Source organism: Sus scrofa, chromosome 16 (genome assembly GCF_054392235.1).
Source record: "Sus scrofa isolate SSC_HxYL_T2T_F1_AM1 chromosome 16, Sscrofa_HxYL_maternal_Yorkshire_Landrace_v2.0, whole genome shotgun sequence".
Classification (NCBI taxonomy): Eukaryota; Metazoa; Chordata; class Mammalia; order Artiodactyla; family Suidae; genus Sus; species Sus scrofa.
The window spans coordinates 36,745,569-36,767,789 of record NC_139398.1 but is presented as its reverse complement, the minus strand read 5'-3'; the positions used below and the strand labels follow the sequence as shown (position 1 = coordinate 36,767,789).

Below are 22,221 nucleotides of genomic sequence, written 5' to 3'. Positions count from 1 at the left end.
TTCATGAAGTATTGTCAGCTTTATCATTTAGGAAGAAATTTTTGACCCAGCTGTACAATAAAACAGGTGTCTTAATAATTGTCTGTTTGAATACATGGTATAAATACCCTTTCACTGCAAATGCATTAATATCTATGCTAGCTATACCTATCATCCATGTTAACCGAGGCTGTACTGACATACTACTTGGTTAAATACCTTTCAATTAGTCACTTTTTCACTCTTAGTAGGAAGCCTGGAGGCGGGGGGGTTGTTGTTATTTTTCTTTTTTTGCTACCTTGTGGCATATGGAGTTCCCAGGCCAGGGATCAGATCAGAGGCACAGTAGCAACCTATGCCACAGCTGTGGCAACCCAGATCTTTTAACCCACTGTGCCAGGCCAGGGATCTAACCTGCACCCGGCACCGCAGAGATGCCACTGATCCCTTTGTGCCACAACGTGAACTCCTAGTAGGAAGTTTTAATTCAGGGGATCTGACCTTGGTTTATGGACAAATAGCTTAGCCTTTTACAAAAGATAGGAAGAACTATTGCCATAAAGATATTTCTACTTTTCCTTGGCAAAAATCCCTAGCCTATGGACCCACCCACCTCATTGGATCAGATGAAAGAGGAAAGAAAACTTAAATAAAATAAAATAAAACAAAATGCACAAATAAATTGCCTCAATGACTTAACCAGTCTCAGAGCCATCCTGTGGAACAGGGGAAGGAAATAGAGCACCTCTCTTCAGCTATTCACTTTTTGACAGAAGAAGAAACACAGGGGCTAATTAAAATGTAAATAGCTTAATGAGTAGAAGGAAATTTTAACCTTAAAATAAATGGGTTTTGGACTAACAAAACATAGGCTTTATTGTCAGGGAATCTGAAACTACCACAGGAAGAATACCAATATGCCAATAAGAAAGAACAACCAAGGAAATTTTTAGCAGAGGTATAAGCTAATTACTAACTCTGCTGTGGAGATTACTCAAAATGGTCATTTCAATTTGTTTATTTATTATTTCATTATATTTATCTCCATTATTTAGCCATAGGAAGAAAATATAACAATGTAGATCTTTGAGAGTTGCAATTAATTTATATTAATTTATATTTGGTTTAAGAAAGTCATTGAGAAGTTATATTTTGATAGGGAATTTTGGTATAATGGCTAGGGTTGCCATGTGGTACCCCTTCTTAAAGCAATAGTGTGAGATGGGAAGGCAGAGAGCCTGTAAGCCTGTGGAGACAAGGCTTGTGTCTTAGTTATCTTTGCAGTCTTGGTGTGCAGCTCAGCATCTGACAATTAGTAAGCACGCATTTTTTAAAAAATTATTTTATTGAAATAAAAATAAGTTTAAGAAATGAATAAATTACAATGTTTAGTTTAGTAGGCACCTAATTCATAATCTGTGAAGAGCGTGGTCTTGAGGAGGTTAAAGGACCTGGATATCTCCAATTACACATGTCAATCCTATGCAGTTGTTTTGCTTAGTAACTCATCTTAGAGGTGGAACTGGGAAACTATACAGCAAGTTTACCATCATTTCAGCAGCAGCAGGGCTAGAACAGTTATGGAATCAGGTGGCCAGAGTTCAAATTCCGTCTCCAGTGCTCACTCACGGTGGGACTCTGAGCAGGTTCCTTACCTTCCCTGGAGGGGCTCTCCTTGCTGGGAAGTGAAGGTAGGAGGAGAAGCTGCCTCAGAGGACTGTTGGGAGCACTAATGAGGAAATCCATGCAGAGTGGTTAGTGTGGTTGCCTGGCCCAGAGAGGACAGTCAATAAATATTGCTTATCACTGTTCCCTACACCCTAAAATAAAATCATGAAATGTTTGATAACTAACTGTATGCGTGTCCTGTGGCTGCTGTCACAAATTACCACAGACTGGTGGCTTACAACCACAGAAACATTTTTTCACAGTTCTGGAGGCCGGAAGTCCAAAATTTGTATCACGGGGCTGAAATCAAGGTGCTGACAGGGCCGTGGTCCCTCTGAGGCTCTGGTAGAGAATGCTTTCCATTCCTGGCCTCTTTCAGCTTCTGGCAGCTGCCACTGTGCCTTGGCTTGTGGCCACATGGGTCCAAGCTCTGCCTCTGGGGTCACTTAGTCTTCATTTTTCTGCATGTTTGTGTCCATCTCCCTCTGTATCCTTCTTATAAGGATACACATGATGGCATTTATGTCCCTCTCTAATAATCTCATATTCAAGCATCTTAAACTTAATCACATTTGTAAAGTCTTTTTTGCCATGTAAGGAAATATTCACAAGTTCCAGATATCTTGGGGGGACTGTTATGCAGCCTACCACATTGATATTTAGTACCTCAGAAATCAGAGGATTTTGCTTCCCCAGCAGTATATTATAGGAGTAATCCCTCTCTCTCTCTCTCTCTCTCTCTCACACACACACACACACAGACACAAAATCCCTCCCTCTCTTTCTCCCTCCCCTTCCTCATACCCCGTCCCATTTACCTAATATATGTTTGTATGTGTGCGTGTGTGTCTGTCAAGTGCTTGACTAAATAGAAATTTTTTCCTTGCCTACTGAAAGACTGGGATAGGCAGCTGCAAGCCAGTGAGGACCTGTATCTCTGCAAGATTGCGATTCTTTTGGATTTTATAGCATGCCTATTGCCACATGGTCACAAAAAAGCTGTCCCAGACCCCAGGCATTCTGGAAGGAAGGAATAAGAATTTTTCCAGCTGCTTCTGTTTATCAGTAAACCCAAACTTTCCCTGAAAACTCTTAGGAGACATCCTTTTATGTCCTTTTGACCAGAAGTGTGTCCTTCATCACCAGGTGCTTAGGAAGCTGGGAAAGGAAAATCTAGCTTTTCTAGCATGGATAATAGAAGGCATCAAGACAGATGAGAGATAACTGCTGTGTAAGCCACGCAACAGGGTCTCAGGATACCTGGTCTGTAGAAATGTTGGAGGGAGGGTGTACAGGGCAGAGGAAGAAGGAGAAACAGAAAGGTAGAATTCTTACTGAAGACCGACTAGGAGTTGGGCAAGCCTAGTAGTTCCAAACAATCTTATTCCATCTTCACAAGAATCTTCTGAGGGCAGAATTAGTATCCCCATCTTGCAGAGAAGAAACAGATAGGATACAAACCCACGCTAGGATACAAATGATCAAGCCAGGAATAAAACTTAATTGTGTCTGAGTCTAGACACTAAGCTCCTTCTAGTGTCCAAAATGAATTCTCAGACCAGTTAGAACATCTGTAGTTGACTTTTTTCCCTAGCAGCCACCCTTCTTCCAAAGCTATTTTATTTTGACAGTGTTGACCAAAACTCAGAGCACTTCACCCAGATCATAAGTCTGCTCCAGGGCTGTGGCTATAGGGGCAGCTAAAATACTCCAGTTTCATCATAAACCTGTCAGGACAGGCAGGGCCTGGTCACCACATTGCAATATGCAGTGGAGACGGGAATGTGGCACAGTGAGCCTGAGAGCATGTCCCCACTGCGGAGAATGGGATTCCTGGGCTTCCCGTGACACATGTGATGCTTCTCACCAAGAATCATTGGCTAAATTGTGTTTGTTGGTGACAAGTGCTAACAGGAATGTGGCTCAAGTATTGCTGCTGACATTTGGAGTTAAATCAGACTTATGTCTCCAAATCTGCCTTTTATAGACATGAGTTTCCAAATATATGGTTGAGAGAACTTTATAGAGAGGAAGCTCCATTGATGGAGGTTGGCTTATACTATTAAAGAAAGGAAACTCCTCTGTTAAAAGTTTTTACAAGCATAGAAAATGTAGACAAGAAGAAAAACATATCATTTACAAATCTGCTCCAGAAGGAAAACAGTCCTTTTTGGATGATCTGAATTGTGTCTCCTTTTACCTCCTCTCCTTCTCCTTGAATGAATCCAGTGCTTTCTGTCCCTGTTGGGCTTATATAATTCAAACTCAGCAGTTTTTGTGTGCTTTATGAAAACAGTGGAGAAAATAAAAATCTTGGTCCAACCAAAGAAACACACCGTTTAAGACAAAACAAGTTTTGGATTTACATTTTGTTTTGATAAAGTATCGTGATTGTAGAAATACAAGTTAGCCAGTATCAAGAGGATCTCAGATCCTAAAAATGATTTTATTCCCTTACAGTTAAAGAATGTTCCACACAGTGAAGATACAAAGTAAGATTTCCTAATTTGCACATTCTTCATGGTTAATAGGGGTTACTGAATTTATTCATCCATGAAAATAAGCACTGGCCCATCTTCCTATGGCTCTGGAAGAACAGGTAAGTGCTAGAGACTCAGGAGTGAGGAAACCAACTCCTGGAAGAGATCTAACCCCTTTAAAGTGAGTAAAACTAGAAAAGAAATCTGCTTCAAAATCATATGCCATATACCTCAAACTTATACAAGGGTATATGCCAATTATATTTCAGTAAAACCAAAAGAAAAACAAAGAGATCTCTTCTCAGCTTGTTGGGAACACACACTGGGTTTGGACCCAGATTCTGTATTACTCAAAGCCAGTAAGTCTAACTCAACACACCCTTCATGCCTACACTTGCTTTGATTACTGGCCAGCAAGAATGGCCCCAGAGACCGGCACCAAATGCCAGCAGAGTCACCATTACAGACCCACATGTGACACCCGCTATCAGAAAGAGACATTGGATTTGAGCCCTGTTGGATCTGTGGAGACTCTGGCTCCCCCTAAGTCTGCCTGGAGAAGCTGAGTAATGTACCGGGAAGTACAAGAAAGTCATTCCCATAAGGGGTGAATTTGGACCAATGCAAAAAAAGAGATGGGGAGAAAGCCAGAAGATAAATTGCCCACCCTTCTTCCTCTACAGACAGTTCTGAGATAGTCTGTACAGCTTTTCTAAAGATGTTCTGCAAGATGAGCAACCAGTTGTGTTTTGCTATGGCCAGCTCAGTAATGCTACCACCGTCCTTCATTCTAGATTTCCTGGGACTGAACCCCCAATAAAGTATGAGCTTCAAGTTTATGCCTCAGGCTTTGTTTTCTGAGGAAACTGTGTTAAGACAGGGAGTAATAAAAATCACACCTGCTCCCAGTAATTTATAAGGCAGAGGTGGCAGGGACTTCGTGCTAGGCATTTGTGAAGTTTAGAGTGTGGAAATGGGTGTGGTAGGATGGGGTGGTCACAGGTTTCAGTCAGAGCCAGTACGAAGCAGAGAAGACATCCTCTCCTGTGGAAATGGACGTAGAATCAGGAATCGCACTTCCCCAGGCCCAATGAAGACAGAAGATCAGAGGGAGAAAGGGCAGGAGTTCTCTTCATCTCACCCCTCATCACATTGAGATTTTCAGAACACGACTTTAGAACAAAGAGCAAACAGTTTTCAGTACAAGTCAATGGAAGGCAGGAAGAAGACGGGACACATGTGAAAAAGAACTTACTTCCAAACCTTTATGTCTGCAAACACTAACAATGGGCTCCCCCAAAGTGTTAGGAAGGGACCAGCCTTAGCAGATGTGAAATATCATGAGAACTTGCCTGAGGAATAAAGGAAATTTCCCCAAGATGGCAGCTTCACTCATCTCAGCAAATGACGGGTACCCATCTTTACTGGGCACAGGTAAAACAATCAAGTGCATTACACAAAGCATATGAGAGGTCATCCAAAATTAGGATTTCAGTAAAATAACAAGGACAACTGTATAGCACAGGGAAATCCACTCAACACTCTGTGATAGCCTATATGGGGAAAAAAACCTGAAAAAGAATGGGTATGTATAATTGATTCATTCTGCTGTACACCTGAAACTAACATAATATTGTAAGTCAACTATACCCCCAATAAAATTAAAAAAAAAAGAAAGAAAGAAAAAAGGATTTCATTGTCAGGTCTGCCACCTGCTACTTTTGTGATGTTAGTCAAGTGCACTCCAAATTCTGAGTCTCAATATCTTCTGTGGACTCACCTTCCAAGATTACTAGTGGGATCAATGAGATAATGTGAGAGCTCTTTTTAAATTGCTGCCTCAATTTAAATGTTCCTGGCTACAAAGTACAAAATATCCAACTACATGCGGCTGAAAGTGAGGGCATTCCTCATGACTGGAAGCCTGGAAATGACTTCCAGTGTTGGCGAATGCTGCAACTTAATGCCACTGTTGTGCTTCAGCTCTCTTCAGTTCTCCAGCTTTCCTCTCTGAGTTTGCCACAGCTACAAAAATCACACCGTTGTATTTAAAAGTAAAAATCTTTACCTGTTTTCCCTTGTACCAGAGGAAAGAACTCCCAAAATTACCCCCAGACTTCCCCTCAGCTCTCATTGGCCAGAACAGTTTTTATACCTCACTCTCAACCAATCATAAATGAGGACGTGGGCTGTGCCAAGTTTTGTTTAATCCAATCACCATTCACCTCTTGGGCTAAGGGCAGACTTCCCCTCCCTTCCTAGAATCCCTTGTCACCAAAATAAGAGTTTTGTTGACACAAAAGTGGGAATGGCTGTTGAATAGAACACCGAAAGTGATTGTCAAAGCTTAAAAGTGCTAAACAGGTAGTATTTTTTTAAAATGCATTGTGTGGCAAAAAAATAAAATAAATAATAATAATAATAATTAATTTTAAGAAATAAGAACAATGGAGTTCCCGTAATGGCTCAGCAGAAACAAATCTGACTAGTATTCATGAGGACGCAGGTTCCATCCCTGGCTTCTCTCACTGAGTTAAGGATCCTGTGCACTGTGGCTGTGGTGTAGGCTGGCAGCTGTAGCTCCGATTGGACCCTTAGGCTGGGAACCTCCATATGCTACTGGGGCAGCCCTAAAAAGACAAAAAGTAAAAAAATTAAAAAGACAAAAAAAAAAAAAAGAAATAAGAACAAACTCTTGTCTTTAAGGATCTTAAGGTGTAACCTAACGAAACAGCTTTATTGAAAATAGAAGGATCTATTTCCAGAATCTGTTTTCTCTGTGAATCTGGATTCCGACAACTTCCAAAGTAATGATCAGGCTAACAGGTGTAAAATATGTTTACCATTTACCCAGTCAATCGATTCTGCAAAAATGTAAAAAGGAGCAAATGAGTGACATGCCCTCGCCATTAAAAAATAAATTCTTATTTGTTGAAACTCTGAGTTAAAATTGCATTTCTGATTGTTACAGGTCTAAAAAGAAAAAAAAAATCAGTTTCTTCACTTTGTTTGTACATAAAATTTGCCTGTGCAGCCCTCCTTGTACGTAAAATTTTGCCTGTCATCTACCAGAACACAGCATTCACAGCCCTCCAAACAAGTCAACGTGTGGCATGGGACACCTAGCAGCAGGATGTAATTTCATCATCTGCCACTTGATGGGACTGTTGACAGAAATGGTAAGGGTAGTTTCAAAGAATTAAAAGCAGAAACAGGTGTTTGGGAATTTATGAGCAAACTGTAAACTGTGCTGTAAAGAACATAAGAGTTCCTGGAAGATACCCCCCCACACCCATCTTCTTCCTGTCTTTACGTTCCATCGTCTGTTTTGAAAATTCTGTCTTGCTATTAGTTTTTAATGAAACCAGTATGTTATCATATTTGATGGCAAATTTGGTTGTTTGCACCTCAAGGCTATGTTATTTTTTTCCTCGGACAGATTCAGCTGGCAGCCTCTGCGGATTCCTTTGCACAAAAATGACACCGTGACACCAAAGTTCTAGTGACAAGAAGCGAATTCTACACCTCAGTAATCCTGCCAGCAAGATAAAGCATTGCCAACTGATTTTTCTTTTCCTTAAGGAAAGAAAAAAGGAGATAGAATTAAAAGTTTGGACATAAAAACAGGCTCACATGTCATAACAGAGCATTGAGCTCTAGAGCTTCCTATGATCCTAAATGCTTGGTTGACGCTACAGCAGCCCCTTCAGAGCTATCACTTGCTGCAGTGTCAAAAGATCTTGGACTCTGGGAACAGATTTGATTAGCATGACTAAATCTCATAGTCCCAAAGCCTCAAGCATCAGCAACAGAGAGGAGCCAGGCAGACACTGAATAAATAATAAATAATGAGAAACATGTTGTGACATTGACTGTCAAATTATATTTCCAATTTTTTCTTACATCCATAAAATTTCTAGTAAAACAAAGTTATGCTGTTTCATTAAATTATCTAGATGTCATCTAAGAAGAAAACGGAAAACAGCTTTAGTATAATTTCAAATGTCTCCTTCATGGCCGACACAAACATATAGAGAGCTCTCTCTGCTGTGTAAAAATTTCCCCTTGTTCCCTCTGTCCAGTCAGTCTAATGACCCTTATCTTCCCTTCCCTTTACTGCCAACCTTCTCAAAAGAGAGCTTACACTTTTTCTTGTTCTCTCCATCTCTTTCTTGTAATAATCTTTCTGCCTCCATCAGTTTATTTAATGGCTTCTCAAAGTCCAATGGCCTCTTTACAAATGATCTCAAAACTTTTTGAAGTATCTGTTGCTCTTTGTCCTTGTTGATAGGCTCCTAAAGACAGCACATTCACTTGAAAATCCTGATAAACTTCATCATCAATTTCTCCTAAATGCAAGCATTCTCTAGAAGGTTCCCAAGACTTTCAGCCTTTTCTCTCTCAGACATTTTCATCTGTTTCTGTGGCTACAAATAGCCACTACTTCGGCACCGATCTCTTAAATTTTACTTCTCATTCAAACAGCAGACCAGGAGTTCCTGTCGTGGCTCAGTGGAAACAAATCCAACTAGGAACCATGAAGTTGCGGGTTCCATCCCTGTCCTTCCTCAGTGGGTTCAGGATCCGGCGTTGCCGTGAGCTGTGGTATGGGTCGAGGACGCGGCTTGGATCTGATGTTGCTGTGGCTCTGGCGTAGGCCAGCAGCAACAGCTCCAATTAGGCCCCTACCCTGGGAACCTCCATATGTCTGGGGCATGGCCCTAAAAGGAAAAAAGACCAAAAAAAAAATTAAAATAAATAAATAAACAGCAGACCAATTGTCAACTGCTAAGTAATTATTAACACACGGATACAACATGGCACTTCAAAAAAACGTCCTGTTGTCCAAACCTTTTCCTTCTCCTTCCAGTTAGCTTCCCCCAAACCAGGATTAAAACACAAGCGTTATCCTTGGCTCTCCCTTCTCTTGAACTTCTAATGTCTGGTCAATTGCCCAGTTCTCTCACTGTACACCTGCAGGCATTTCCTCATCTAAGCTGTAGGTTTTTACTGCCACCCTAAGATCAAGTTCCTATTACTGTTCTAGATCATTCCAATTTTTTCCACATCTTTCCACTCATCCTTTCCCTGTCAGGGTGGTTTTCCTAACATAAACTTCTGACCATGCTCTCTTGACTCAAAAGCCATCTACTCTTTCTACATAATGAAGACCAGTTTTGAGTTTAGCATTTAGGGTTCTTTGTAATTAGAGTGTTAGAAAGATTTGCAATCTTAAAATATTTTGTGTGGAATGCATAGTTTTTGCTCACCACAGAGGAATCACCAAAGAGAACAATGAGGAATAAGTAAATAAATTAATAAGTTGTCTTTAAAAAAAAAAAAAAAAATGTTGACTGGTGAGTTTTTGAACAATGATTGTATTGCCATCTGCTGGAATAATTGGAGCATAACATTTGAGATGATCTTTTTCAAAAGTGTGAAACACTTGGCTTCATTTTTCAAAATTCTCTCCAAATATGGCTTTTAATGTATAATCTAATAGTAGATGTTAAAGTTTCATATATAAGAAGGATTTTTGCTTTAAGAGCACACCAAATTACAATTAACAAATTGGCATGACCTTTGCTTGTTAGACTGAGTGTTCACCATGTTCACCCTTTATTACTGAGAATATCCTAGTGAGTCCATGAACGAAGTGATTAGCTTTATGAGAAGTAAAGGGTCTTGTCTAATATCAGGGGACTTTCAGAAAATCACATTTTCTGATGCTACTCAACAATTCAAATATTTCGCAAACGTTGAGACTCAGAACTAGAATTTGCCTTTTCCAACTAAAGTTTCCTATGCCAAGTCTCACCCTTCTTGAATTCATAGAACTTACTCTTTGCATGTACCCTTCATTTGGGAGATTAAACACCTACATTTCCGTGTTTGCCTCTCAACATGCAGTCATGGTTAAGACTCTGGTCCCTAAAGTCAAACTTCCTGTTTCAAAATGTAAATTTGCCACTCACTAGCTGCTATTTAGTATTTTGGTCATTAGCTTCCTCCTCTGTCAAATAGATATAACAACATTTCTCTTACAAGACTGTTAGAAAGATCACTTTAGCAAAAACTGTAAAATCACTCAAAGCAGTGCCTGCCATATAGTAAGTAAACCCTTAACAATTAATAGCAAGGAATGTACAGTATACAATATGTATATTCAAATATAGAAATAAGTGGATTAAGATGTGGTGTATTTATACAGTGGAATACTATTCAGCTGTAAAAAGATGAAATTTTGCCATTTGCAACAATGTAGATGAACCTTAAGTGTATTATTCTAAGTGAAATAAGTCGGAGAAAGCCAAATACCCTATGAATTCACTCATATGTTAATAAAAAGAAATAAATTAATAAATAAATAAGACAAAAATAAACACATAGATACAGAGAACAGAGTAGTGATTATCAGAGAGAAATGAGTAGGGGAATTAAATGGGTAAAGGAGATCCTGTATAGTGATGGATAGAAACTTAACTTCTGGTAGTAAGCGCACTGTAGTGTATACATAGGCGAAATACAATGTTATATACATGAAACTTATGTATGTTATAATCCAATGTTATCTCAATATATTAAAAAAAACCTTTTAGGTACAATATTCTGTCTACACTGACAAAAGATGTAATAAGCTATGTGAACATTTGATATCAGAAGAAAATGAGTATTTTGGAGTTCCCGTTGTGAACAGCAGAAATGAATCCGACTAGGAACCATGAGGTTACATGTTTGATCCTGGGCCTCGCTCACTGGGTTAAGGATCAGGCATTGCTGTAAGCTGTGGTGTAGGTCATAGGCGCGGCTCAGATCTGGCATTGCTGTGGCTGCGGTGTAGGCTGGCAGCTGTAGCTCAGATTGGACCCCCTAGCCTGGGAACCTCCATATGTGGCAAGTGCAGCCCTGAAAAGTCCAAAAAAAAAAAAAAAAGAAGAAGCAAATGAGTATTTTAATGAAGTTCAATCAAAAGAAGAAACATTTGAAGAGTTCCCTTGGTGGTGCAGTGGTTAACGAATCCGACTAGGAACCATGAGGTTGTGGGTTCAATCCCTGGCCTTGCTCAGTGGTTAAGGATCCGGTGTTGCCATGAGGGTCTAGTTCGCAGATGTGGCTCGGATCCCGCGTTGCTGTGGCTCTGGCATAGGCTGGCGGCTACAGCTCCAATTCGACCCCTAGCCCGGGAACCTCCATATGCCACGGGAGCAGTCCTAGAAAAGACAAAAAGACAAAAAAAAAAAAAAAAAAAAAAAAAAAAAGAAAAGAAAAAAAGAAACATTTAAGGAGAAAAAAAGAATGACAAAGAAAATCACACTATTTAAAGAAAAATAGAGACAATTTTGAGGTTGAAAAGCTAGACAGCAATTCAAGCAATTCTGCAAGAAAGTCAATGCTGAGATGTTTTGTATCCATGAGAAGGTGTGTCAAGAGCAGAAAGCACAGACAGAATTCAGTGAGGAGCTGAAGAGGCAGAAACTGGTGAAAGAGGAGATGTTCTCAGAATTCTGGGAGGAAGACTGATGAGGCAAAAAAAATGTGAGAATCCCAGGGGACCAGGAAGCAGAGAACACACATCTGGGCCTAGAAGCCCAGGTCGCCAACATCAAATTACAAAGGCAGGTAGTGCAGCCACTGAGGGAATGGGAGGCAAACAATGTGGAAAATGATGGGGTCAACTTGAGAAAGAACAGGGTAAGCTAAAGGAAAGAAGGCAAAGCAGATCTTCTTTCTCCATCCTTCCATTGATTGACATTTAAGGTGAAGTGTGGTACATATATATGCAATGGAATATTACTCAGCCATAAAAAATAGTGAAATAATGCCATTTGCAGCAACATGGATGAACCTAGAAACAATCAGACTAAGTGAAATTAGTTAGACAGTGAAAGACAAACATCATATGATAGCACCTATACGTGGAATCTAAAAAAAATTAAGCTGCAAATGAACTTATTTGCAGAACAGAAGCAGACTCACAGATTTTGAAAAACGTATGGTTACCAGAGGGGACAGGGTTGTAGGGGGCGGGAGATGGACTGGGTGTTTGGCATTGGCGTGTGCACACTGAGTTGTATGGAACTATTGGCCAATGGGGACCTAATGTATAGCTTGGAGAACATTACCCAGTATTCTGTGATAATGTATGTGCGGAAAGAATCTAAGAGAGAGTGGATATGTGTGTATATATATGTGTGACTGGATCACTTTGTTGTACAGCAGATATTATCACAACCTTGTAAATCAACTATATGTCAATAAAACTTTAGAAAATAAAGTAAAATTACAAAGGTTGAAAAAAAAAAAGAAGGCAAAGCAGGAAATTACGACCTTTTTGCAAAAACCCACTGAGAGACGCTAGGACTTATTTGACAGGAATAGAGAACAAAGCAGGTGGTGCATGGAGCTCATGCGAAAGGCCCTCCAAAGTTCCAGGAAGAGACTGATAACAAAGAGGCAAAAAGAGAAGACACAGGAAGAAAACAGAAGCTATCTCATGGATCTGAGGCAGAGCAGCCTGAGGGGGAGGATGCTCAGGAGAATTGGACAGACTAATAGAGGGAAAGAAGGAAAAGAATGTAATGAGAAGGACAGGGAGTTAAGACTTGAAAGGGAGGCAAGGAAACAGCTTGGGAATGAGGTCATGTGTACCAAAAAAGTTCAGGTTCAAGACAGGTTGCAAAGAAGAGCAAAAGAGCAGGAAAGAACGTGCCATGGAACAGGATCGCATAAACGGAGGTCTTAAAGAACTTAACTATGCCTAGAAGAATTGAGCAAGATGCTGAGGGTTAGCCCGGGAGCTCAGAAGCCTCCTTTAGATGTGAATATCCTACAGCAGTAGGCTCAGGAAGCAGAGGAGGATGAGTCTGAAGCAGAGATAGCAGCAAAAGAGATTTGCCAAGACAAAATCCAGAAGGCCTGGATTACCCATCAAACGTCGTCCAGAAACGTACATTCCTCCACGGAGAGTTTGCCCTAATAAGAGTTTCCAGCACAGTCTCATATATACCAAAAGATTTGTTTCTCAGTTTCTTAGTATTTTTGACTACAGTATGAATGTTCTTTAAAAATAACAAAATACAGCAGCGTCTTCTATAGCCTTTTCAGTTTTATCATTGTCCTTGCAGACTCACAAGCAGCCCAGGGTATTGTTGTTAAGGAGGGAGATTCCTTAGAACTGGCAGATTTCCAGGGGAGTTGTGAGTTAGCAGACAGGGAAAAAAAAAAAAAAATGCTTTACTATCCCAGGGGGCTGGTGACCACGGGCCAACCAGCTGTGCTCCTGGAATTAATGGATAGGGAGAGAAGCCTCCAGATCGCCAGATCCCTGGGCTTCTCCCAGATCCTGTGGCAAAGAAAGCACCAGAGGGGAATAATTTGGCTCAGCCAGACAGGCCTCTTCTGGAAACTCTAACTGTGGCTGCCCCTCCTGGGGTCAGTGAGGTGACAAGCCTGGGCAGCAGGGTTACCTCAAGCACCTGTAGTATCACTAGATTTTGTCCCAGGCTCTTTAGGATGCGCTAGCCTCTTTTCAGAAGCTAAGGTTTTCACACACACACACCCCGCCCCCACCATCCCAGGGCCTTACAGGGAAATCACATGGCTGCCCCCACACTGTGGCCAGGAGCCCTTGATCTTTGCTCTGCAGGTTGCAGAGAAACCCCTCTCCCTCCTGACTCTACAGCAGGCTAACATTTCCCTCCCTCCCACCTGCCCCAAACTTACACAAGTCAAATCCTCAAGGGCCCAGTGGGGACCAGGCAAGGGAGAGAAAGAGGTCCGTCATCTGTACTCAGCCTACCATCCTCTCAGAATCCTTGGCAAATTATATATTACGCTTTTGTTATAATTGTTAAGTAGTTTTACTTCTTTCCCACATAATATCTGTTCTTTGAGAATAGAAATATTATCTTTTAATTCTCTCTTATCTCTGCTCTCTGGTTCACGGGGTTTGGTGTAAATTTGAAATGCAGTAAATTTCTTCTGTGCCCAGAATCTGCTTTAGATCACCCTTCCAGGCAATTCCAAGTCATACCTATAGGTGGGGCATGTGATCTATTTCTCATACCTGAGAAAAGCCAACCAGGATTCTATCAGGTGGTTCTGAGACTTTCTGAAATGTTATTGCTTTTCAAGTTTGGAAAGGATCTACCTTAAGTGAAAGAGGTGGGCAAAAAAAAAAAAAAAAAAAAAAAAAAATCCCTAAAGCCTTAAGAAATTGTTTCTGTGGGTGAGGGAAAGAAAGGAACTTCCAAGTCCAACACCTCCCAGCATTAACAAAGTGAAATGTTTATTTCGGAAAGTGAAAAGAACAGATACCAGGAGGGAAAAAATGTGCTAAAAAAAAAAAATTCTTCTGCCAAGACTTTATCTTCTGGGGTTTTGATTTAAAATTCTACTCAGACCCTTTTTTTTTTAATGCCAATAAAAAGAGAGTCATTCCCCCAGCCCGCCTACAGGACAGGCTGCAAAAGTTACTTTTTTTATGCTTAATTGACCTTGACTGTCCATCTTGTTCCACTGAAATGAACAGGTTATTTTCTCTAAAGGTAAATGCCTGAAACTCTTTTTATAGATGCTGGTAGATTAGATGAAGCTGCTCTCTGTGACCACTATTCAAGGGTTAAAGATCAAAGTTCACATCAGCTCTGTTGAAGTATAATCTGGTGCTTATACAGCACAAAATAACATTGGTTTACCTTCAGTGCTGCCCTTGGAGGAAGAAGGGTGAATTCAAGGGCAATTCTTCTTAGTCTGTTTACAAAACTGAAGAGAAATCTAGAGAAATTATTTTGGAGGAAAAAGATATAGTGATTCTAGTTAAGGAAAGCATGCCTTGGATTTTCTAACCAAAGAAATGGCATTGGATATTGTAAAAGAAACAACTTGCCAGACACACACTGACCTATAGGCAGGAGCGCTTCCTGCCTGGTGTACTTCTGCTTAACCAGGCTTCACCAGCACAAAGGCTGGCCACGAACCTTTCCACAGTGGTCTACAAACCCGGACTTACCCAGAGCATGGAATCACACTTATTGGTAATGACACTAGTTAGGAAGCCACGACCGAGTGATGCGTTTAAATGAGCATCTTTGACCAGCTGGACTGAGAAGAGACACAGCTGCCTACAGAGCTGCCACTGTGTGCTTGCTCATTGTTGTGTCTTTTGGGGGGAGAGGTAAAGGAGAGCCTGGTGGCTCTTGTTTGAGATCCTTAGATTTATAGGTGAAGTGCTAGAAGTTGTCAGAACCCTGTTTCATTCATTCCTCCCAAGATTCTTGTAACAGGGTCAGAAGCAGTTAGACCTACTCAACAGAGACTTAAAAAGGCAAGCTGTTAAAGGCTCAGGTGAAAAAATATAGCATGGAATTTTGGAGAAGGCTGAGTCGGGGGTTGTCTATATCCCCAGATCAGCAGTACTATGTGCTGACAGTTTGACCTGGATCTTTGGGGGATTCTGAAACAGCCAAATGGGAATGTCTTCCTTGGTGATTGACAAGGCTGGGGTTCTCTTTCTGAGTCAGCTTCGTAAGCAACTGTTGCACGTAAGCAAGAAAGGAAAATAGAACAGATGCCCTGCAAAGTCCTAAAATGGCCTAATTATGCTCTAGCATTGCTCTAGTCAATTTCTGACAATGAGCATCCTTCTTCCCTAAGTTAATAGACAAAATAATACATCTTTTGTTGAGAACATACCTGCAGCAATCATCTGGTATCTGTGATTCATCTTCAGAGCAATCCCTTAGAGGGTTAATATTACCATCCCCATTTGGTAGATGAGGAAACTGAGGCCCAGGGAAGAAAAATACCCAAGATCTCACAGATAGTAAGAGGTAGAATGAGGATTTAAATCCAAGCAGTTTAATCCCAATCTATGACTGTAATTGTCTATTTTTCAAAAGCAAAATCCCCCACTTATATAAATGGGTGCAGGATGTAAGTATGGTCATTATTTTAGATAGAAAAAAGCTTTTTTATGTGTTACAGAAGCAAAGGTGTAAGTAGCACAGGGAACAAGGTGATTAACTCTGGGTTGATGGGCCTCATCAAGGAGATCGTAGCAGGAGAAGCAGGGATTAAGATGATGTTTGGAGTTCCTGCTGTAGCTCAGCAGTAATGAACCCAACTAGTGTCCATGAGGACGTGGGTACCATCCCTGGCCTGGCTCAGTGGGTTAAGGATCCGGTGTTGCCGTGAGCTGTGGTGTAGGTTGCAGATGCAGCTCGGATCCAGTGTTGCTGCGGCTGTGCTGTAGGCTGGCAGCTGCAGCTCTGATTCAACCACTAGCCTGGGAACTTCTATGTGCCGAGGGTGCAGCCCTTAAAAAGAAAAAAAAAAAAAAAAAAAAAAAGTTTGTTAGGCACAAAGGACTAGGAAAGGGAGTCCAGGCAAAAAGGACATACGTGCAAAGTCTGGACAGCACTGCAGAGCGTGACGTGTTGGTGTAACTGGAAACAGACTGGTTTAGCGGGCAAGTGAGGCACAGGTGAAGAAATGAGGCTGACCAGGTAGACAAGGCTGATCAGACAGAGACTTTGGGAGAATGCTTTCTCCCTGGTTGGGAGCAAAGGAGTTTCATCCTATGATGTCAAGTCACTAAAAAAATTCTAGGCATCCAATGTGTGTGTGAGGACGGCAATGACATAGCTAGCCTGTCATTGCAAGCGGAAGAAACTACAGTGTTATCTTCTAGAGCAGGGTCACCCCACTTCATTTTGCCATTAACCAGTATGGCCATTTCAGAGGAACACTCACGGCCAAGGGGGCATTAAATGAAGTTTCCTTTAAAAGCCTCACACATTTTCCTCCAAGCCACTCAACAAGAAAACGGATGCTTTGTTCCCGCTGTCCTACAGTAACAATCCTTCCTCCACCTGATTCCCAGTAATTTAGAACAGCCCCATTGTCTCTTTTTCTCAAATTACTTGTCTGTGGTGCAATCAAAATACATTTCTCAGTATTTTTATGTGTGATTCAAGGTTTCAATAGAGAGTTGACTTTCCTGGTGCAAGTGAGTTGACAACCTAGAAAATCCTCCCACTGATTCTAAATAGGGAGCTGAAGTCTTTTCACCACTAGCAGGTCAAGTTTGTTTGTTTCACACTAACAAATTGTGTGTGTTTATACAGATATGTGGATATACAGAGTTGGGTATGTATCTATATACAAATTCGCAGACCTATATGTACATACTTTATTTTTAAGCTTTATTCTTGTAAGCCAAAGGAAAATATTATCCTAACATTTGATATTTTTTAATTTATGTGTTAGCAATACATAATTAACAGGGTTGTTCTAAGACTTAAATGATGTGACATAAAATAGGTCTAACACAGCCTGACCCAAAGCAGGTGCTTTCTCACCTCTACCTCCCTCAACTTTAGCAGATTATAATGGAAATAAAGAACTCCACACTATATTTGTCTGGATAATGTCAGGCAAAGGATAGAAGCCTACCAGTGAAAAAGAAGGGTTTTTTGTCCTCTGTAATAAAGAAGTTCAGAAATGGCTGGAGCCAGAGCCCCCACTGGATTAGGTGTCTTAGAGATCTCTCCCCCTCCTCCTTCTTTCCTTCCTTCCTCTTCCTTCCTCAGTGTTGGCTCAATGCTCAGGAGTTTTCTTCCCAGAAGTGACCAGCACAGCTGCCAGCAGTTCTAGACTTAAACTTTACTAACTGAGCAGTCTCCAAAGGGAAGAACACATCCTTCCAAAAGCTTCATTGAGAATGTCCCCCAAAGCTGGCATGACCTAAAAGCCATGGAACTTCTAAGAATCACTAGAAAATTATCATCACAGCCCCTTTGTGTCAAATGGGTAAATTACGCCTAGAACACTGTATGGAATTCTGGTCAATTCAAATACAGAAAAATATGCTAAGTATTCAAAAGAGGACTCCATATTGTGTCATAACATAAGGATTTGAGTCTAGCCTAGAAAAATGAGGGCTTCAGGCTTGCCCATAGCAAGTCTTTCTGTAGAAAAATAAGGGGGAAAAAATCCAATGGCCAGTGCCCTTAAAGGGGGAGAAACAGAAGACAGACATGGGGCAGGGTGGGGGGAAGAAACTCATGTGAAGACAGAGGCAGAAATTAGAATGATTCGGCTACAAGCCAAGGAAATTCAAGAATTGCTGGCACCAGCAGAACCTGGGGAAGAAGCATGGAACAGATTCTCTCTCTGAGTCTCCAGAACCGTGAGAGAAAACAAAATTCTGTTGTTTGCAATCTAGTTTGTGGTGATTTGTCTCAGCAGCTGTAGGAAACTAATACAGATGGCAATATGTTGCAACATAACGAAGATTAAAATCCTCAGCAAAAGATTTGTTTCATTCGCTCTACTTTTTCACACCCTTGGAGAGGCCAATTATCAGGCTGAGTGCTTATTTCTTCTGTCAACTTATAAGATTATATGAAAATTAAATCAAACCTTTTAGAACTATACTGGATATTCCAAAGTGTGTTGGGTTAAACGTGAGGGTCTAGAAAGATGGGTTCTATGGTGAAGTAAGTTTAGAAAATCCTACCTGTATGACTTTTCTTCAGAAGACTCGCAACACAAGTTATTAGATAAAAGACAAAATGAAGACTTGTAATTTGGAATCTATTTAGTTTTATTTAATCTCCAAATTTCTTTGACTATGACATATTTTCTCCGAAGAACTCCAATTCATATCTTGTAGATGCTTGCATGGGTTTGGAGCACAGTATGAGAAACACTGCAGTATGCCATTGGAAGATACTCTGTCTTCAGGGAATATACACCTAGGGATTACTTGTGTCACTATTTATGTACGATAAAATGGAGAACACTTGGGAAATCTGCAGAAATTATCACCCGTCTTCATGGTAGTGTTCCTGCTTTTGCATCTTGCCCACGTGGCTTCTGTTGAGTAGAATTGAAAGAGCTGTGTGAATGGAGTAACAGGTTTGATAAAATGCGTGCTACACCCCCCAAATCCGGGAGCAACAGAAGTTCCCCTGCCTCCAGAAGGATGGCAGGAAGGAAACAAACTTCTGCTAAGACGCCTCCGTATTCTGGGCCCCATGACAGATAATTTCAAAACGTTATCTCATTTCACTGAAATCTTTGTGGTCTTAATGTTTGTATCTTAAAACTTACACATGAAAAAGATATTTAAGTATGAACATATATTTCCTTTAAAACCAAAACCAGCTTAACATTACATTATTTATTAGCACTTTTATTGGCAATGGAACATAAAATGAATATTTAACAGTCTAGACCAGAATCCCAGATCATAGATATTTCAGATTAGAAGGATTCTTTCAGGACTTTCGTCTCATTGAACTATCAACTGTTAACTGTTTCCCTGCAACTCTGAGCTATGTATGAGCTAATTCATTCATTGGGGTAGCTCTGAGAATATAGCAGTGAGAGTAAGAGACATAGTCCTTGACTTCCTGGAGCTTGTGTTCTAGAGGAGGGAGACTAAGCACAAACAAAGAAATGAGTGTAAATATATGTAAAGCAATAATAACACCATGAAGAAAAATTAATCAGTGAAGTAGAATAGAGAGTGAGGCTTGTTATTTAATATGCATGGTTAGGGCAGACCCTGCTGTACAAGGGACTTTGAGCAGAACCTGGTGGTTAGGATAGGATAGTCAGGACACCTGAGGACAGAGAAGGGAGTACCAAGCAGAGGAGAACAAATGCGACCAGCCTGCCACTGGCAAGGGAGAATACTCAGCATATTCATGGAGTAGCAAGGAAGCCCCGTGTAGCTGCAACAGTCATTAGAGGGTAGAGAAATAAGAGATGAGGTCCATCAATAGAGAGTGGGAATGAGGACATAGATCATGTAGGGACTTCACAGGACATGATGGTAAGACTTAGACTTGGACTTGACCCTGGAGTGAGTGGAGAAGCAACCTAAGGCTTTTAGCAGAGGAGTGGTATGTACGTGTGATTTATATTTACAAATATCATTCACGTGGAGATGATGACTACGGTATGGGAGCAGAGACTGTGGATTTGGGAAGACCTGTTAGAGACTGCTAATCCGAATTTTTCTAATTGAGAGATGAAGGAGGCTCAGTTCAGGCTCTTGTTGTAGAGGTGTTGAGAAGAGTCAAGGTGTTTTGGAGACAGAGCTGATAGGATTGGCTGATGAACAGCCAATGATGAGAGAAAGAGAAGTGTTTTTGTGAGGTTTAAACCTAAGCGTCTAGAGAGATGAGGGTCTATTGGGTGAGATAAAATGAATGAATAGGGGCAAATTATTTTTTCCTTTTCTTTTTTTGTTTTCTTTCTTTTTTTTCCGTGATGGAGGGTGAGCAGGTGGAGAAGGAAGAATCAACAGTGTGGTTTGGGACAGCTTCTGTTTTAGATGCCTTTTAACTTGGAGGTGATAAGTAAGTAGGCAGGCAGTTGGATCTACTAATGCAGTATACAGGATAGTCTAGGCTTGGAGTCAGCTGCTTACAAATGATAATTAAATCCGGAGTTCCTGTTGTGGCTTAGTGGTTAACGAATCCGACTAGGAACCATGAGGTTGCGGGTTCCATCCCTGCCCTTGCTCAGTGGGTTAACGATCTGGCATTGCCGTGAGCTGTGGTGTAGGTCGCAGACATGGCTCAGATCCCGTGTTGCTGTGGCTCTGGCGTAGGCTGGCGGCTACGTCTTCGATTGGACCCCTAGCCTGGGAACCTCCATATGCCTTGGGAACGGCCCAAGAAATGGCAAAAAAAAAAAAAAAAAAAAGAAAAAAAGAAAAAAAAATCCATGAAATCACTCAAGAATTGAGATTGGACAGAGAAAAGTAAAGGACAGGCAATTAAGACTCAGGGTACATCAATGTTTAGAACATTATTTTAAATTTATTATTGGTTCTTTATTGAAGTAAAATTGGTTTGTAACATGGTATGAGTTTCACATGGACAACATTGTATTTCTACCTCTGTATCCCTTTCAGCCTGCTCACCACCAAAACTTAAGATTTCCTCCATCACCAAGCAGTTGATCCCTTTATATGTTCCCCACCCCCCACCTCATTCCTTCTGGTAACCACTACTCTGTTCTCTATATCTATGTGTTTGTTTGTTTGCTTGTTTGTTTTTGGTTAGCTCTTTTATTTTAGGTTTTCATTTGTTATTTTCATAGTCTGCATATGAATGAAATCAAACAGTGTTCCTCTTTCTCCACCTGACTTATTTCACTTAGCATAGTACCCTCAAGTTCCATCCATGTTGCCACAAAAATGGAAGACCATTTTTATACATGAGGGACAAAAAGGTATGGTACCTTAGCTTGGGTAGTAGGGCTGGAAAGTGAGCAAACCAGGGTACTTTATCAGAGGCAGTCAAGTTCCTCATCATGTAGCATATTATACTCCTATCATGAGAAAGTTTAGCAGGGGATCTAGAAAGGCTGTGCCTGCCTCCTGAGGATGTGGTACATCTGAGGGGACTCTAATGAACCCTGATGAATTGGCAAGAGCCAACATTTTTATTCTATTTATGTATTTATTATTTGCCTTATCCATGGCATGTAGAAGTTCCTGGGCCAGGGGTCTAACCCAAGCCACAGCAGTGACAATGGTGGATCTCCGTGCCACCAGAGAGCTCCAAGAAGCAAAATTTCATTTCACTTCATTTCATTTCATTTTGTCTTTTTTCTTTTTAGGGCCACACCTGCAGCATTTGGAGGTTCCCAGGCTAGGGTTCAAATCAGAGCCGTAGCTGCCAGCCTACACCACAGGCACAGCAATGCAGGATCCAAGCTGAGTCTTCAACCTTCACCACAGCTTATGGTAATGACAGATCCTTAACCCACTGAGCAAGGCCAGGAATCGAACCCGTATCCTCATGTATACTTGTGAGGTTCGTTGACCACTGAGCCATGACAGAAACTCCAAGAAGCAATATTTTAATCACACTGATTTCACTAGGCATATAAAGCCAGATATTCTTTTGATTTCTTGGGATATAGAAAAAAGGTATGGATTCAAGATCATAAACATTATATATATATATTCATTTATATCATATATATGAAGATATAATAGATATTCCTTTATATGATATATATGATATATAACATATATATTCCTTTATATGATATATATGAATATATA

The 22,221-nt window shown here is 40.7% G+C and overlaps 1 protein-coding gene and 1 long non-coding RNA gene across 5 annotated transcripts in view; one reads left to right on the top strand and one right to left on the bottom strand.

Moving 5' to 3' along the window:
• The window catches only part of DAB2 (DAB adaptor protein 2), a 942,412-nt gene that overhangs the window by 724,387 nt on the left and 195,804 nt on the right, over positions 1-22,221 (top strand). The window lies entirely within an intron of this gene.
• Positions 18,715-22,221, bottom strand: part of LOC102163534 (uncharacterized) — a 56,854-nt gene continuing 53,347 nt past the window's right edge. The window contains exon 3 of the long non-coding RNA XR_002339537.2: positions 18,715-19,007. This is a non-coding gene — a long non-coding RNA (uncharacterized LOC102163534). The remainder of the gene's footprint in view (positions 19,008-22,221) is intronic.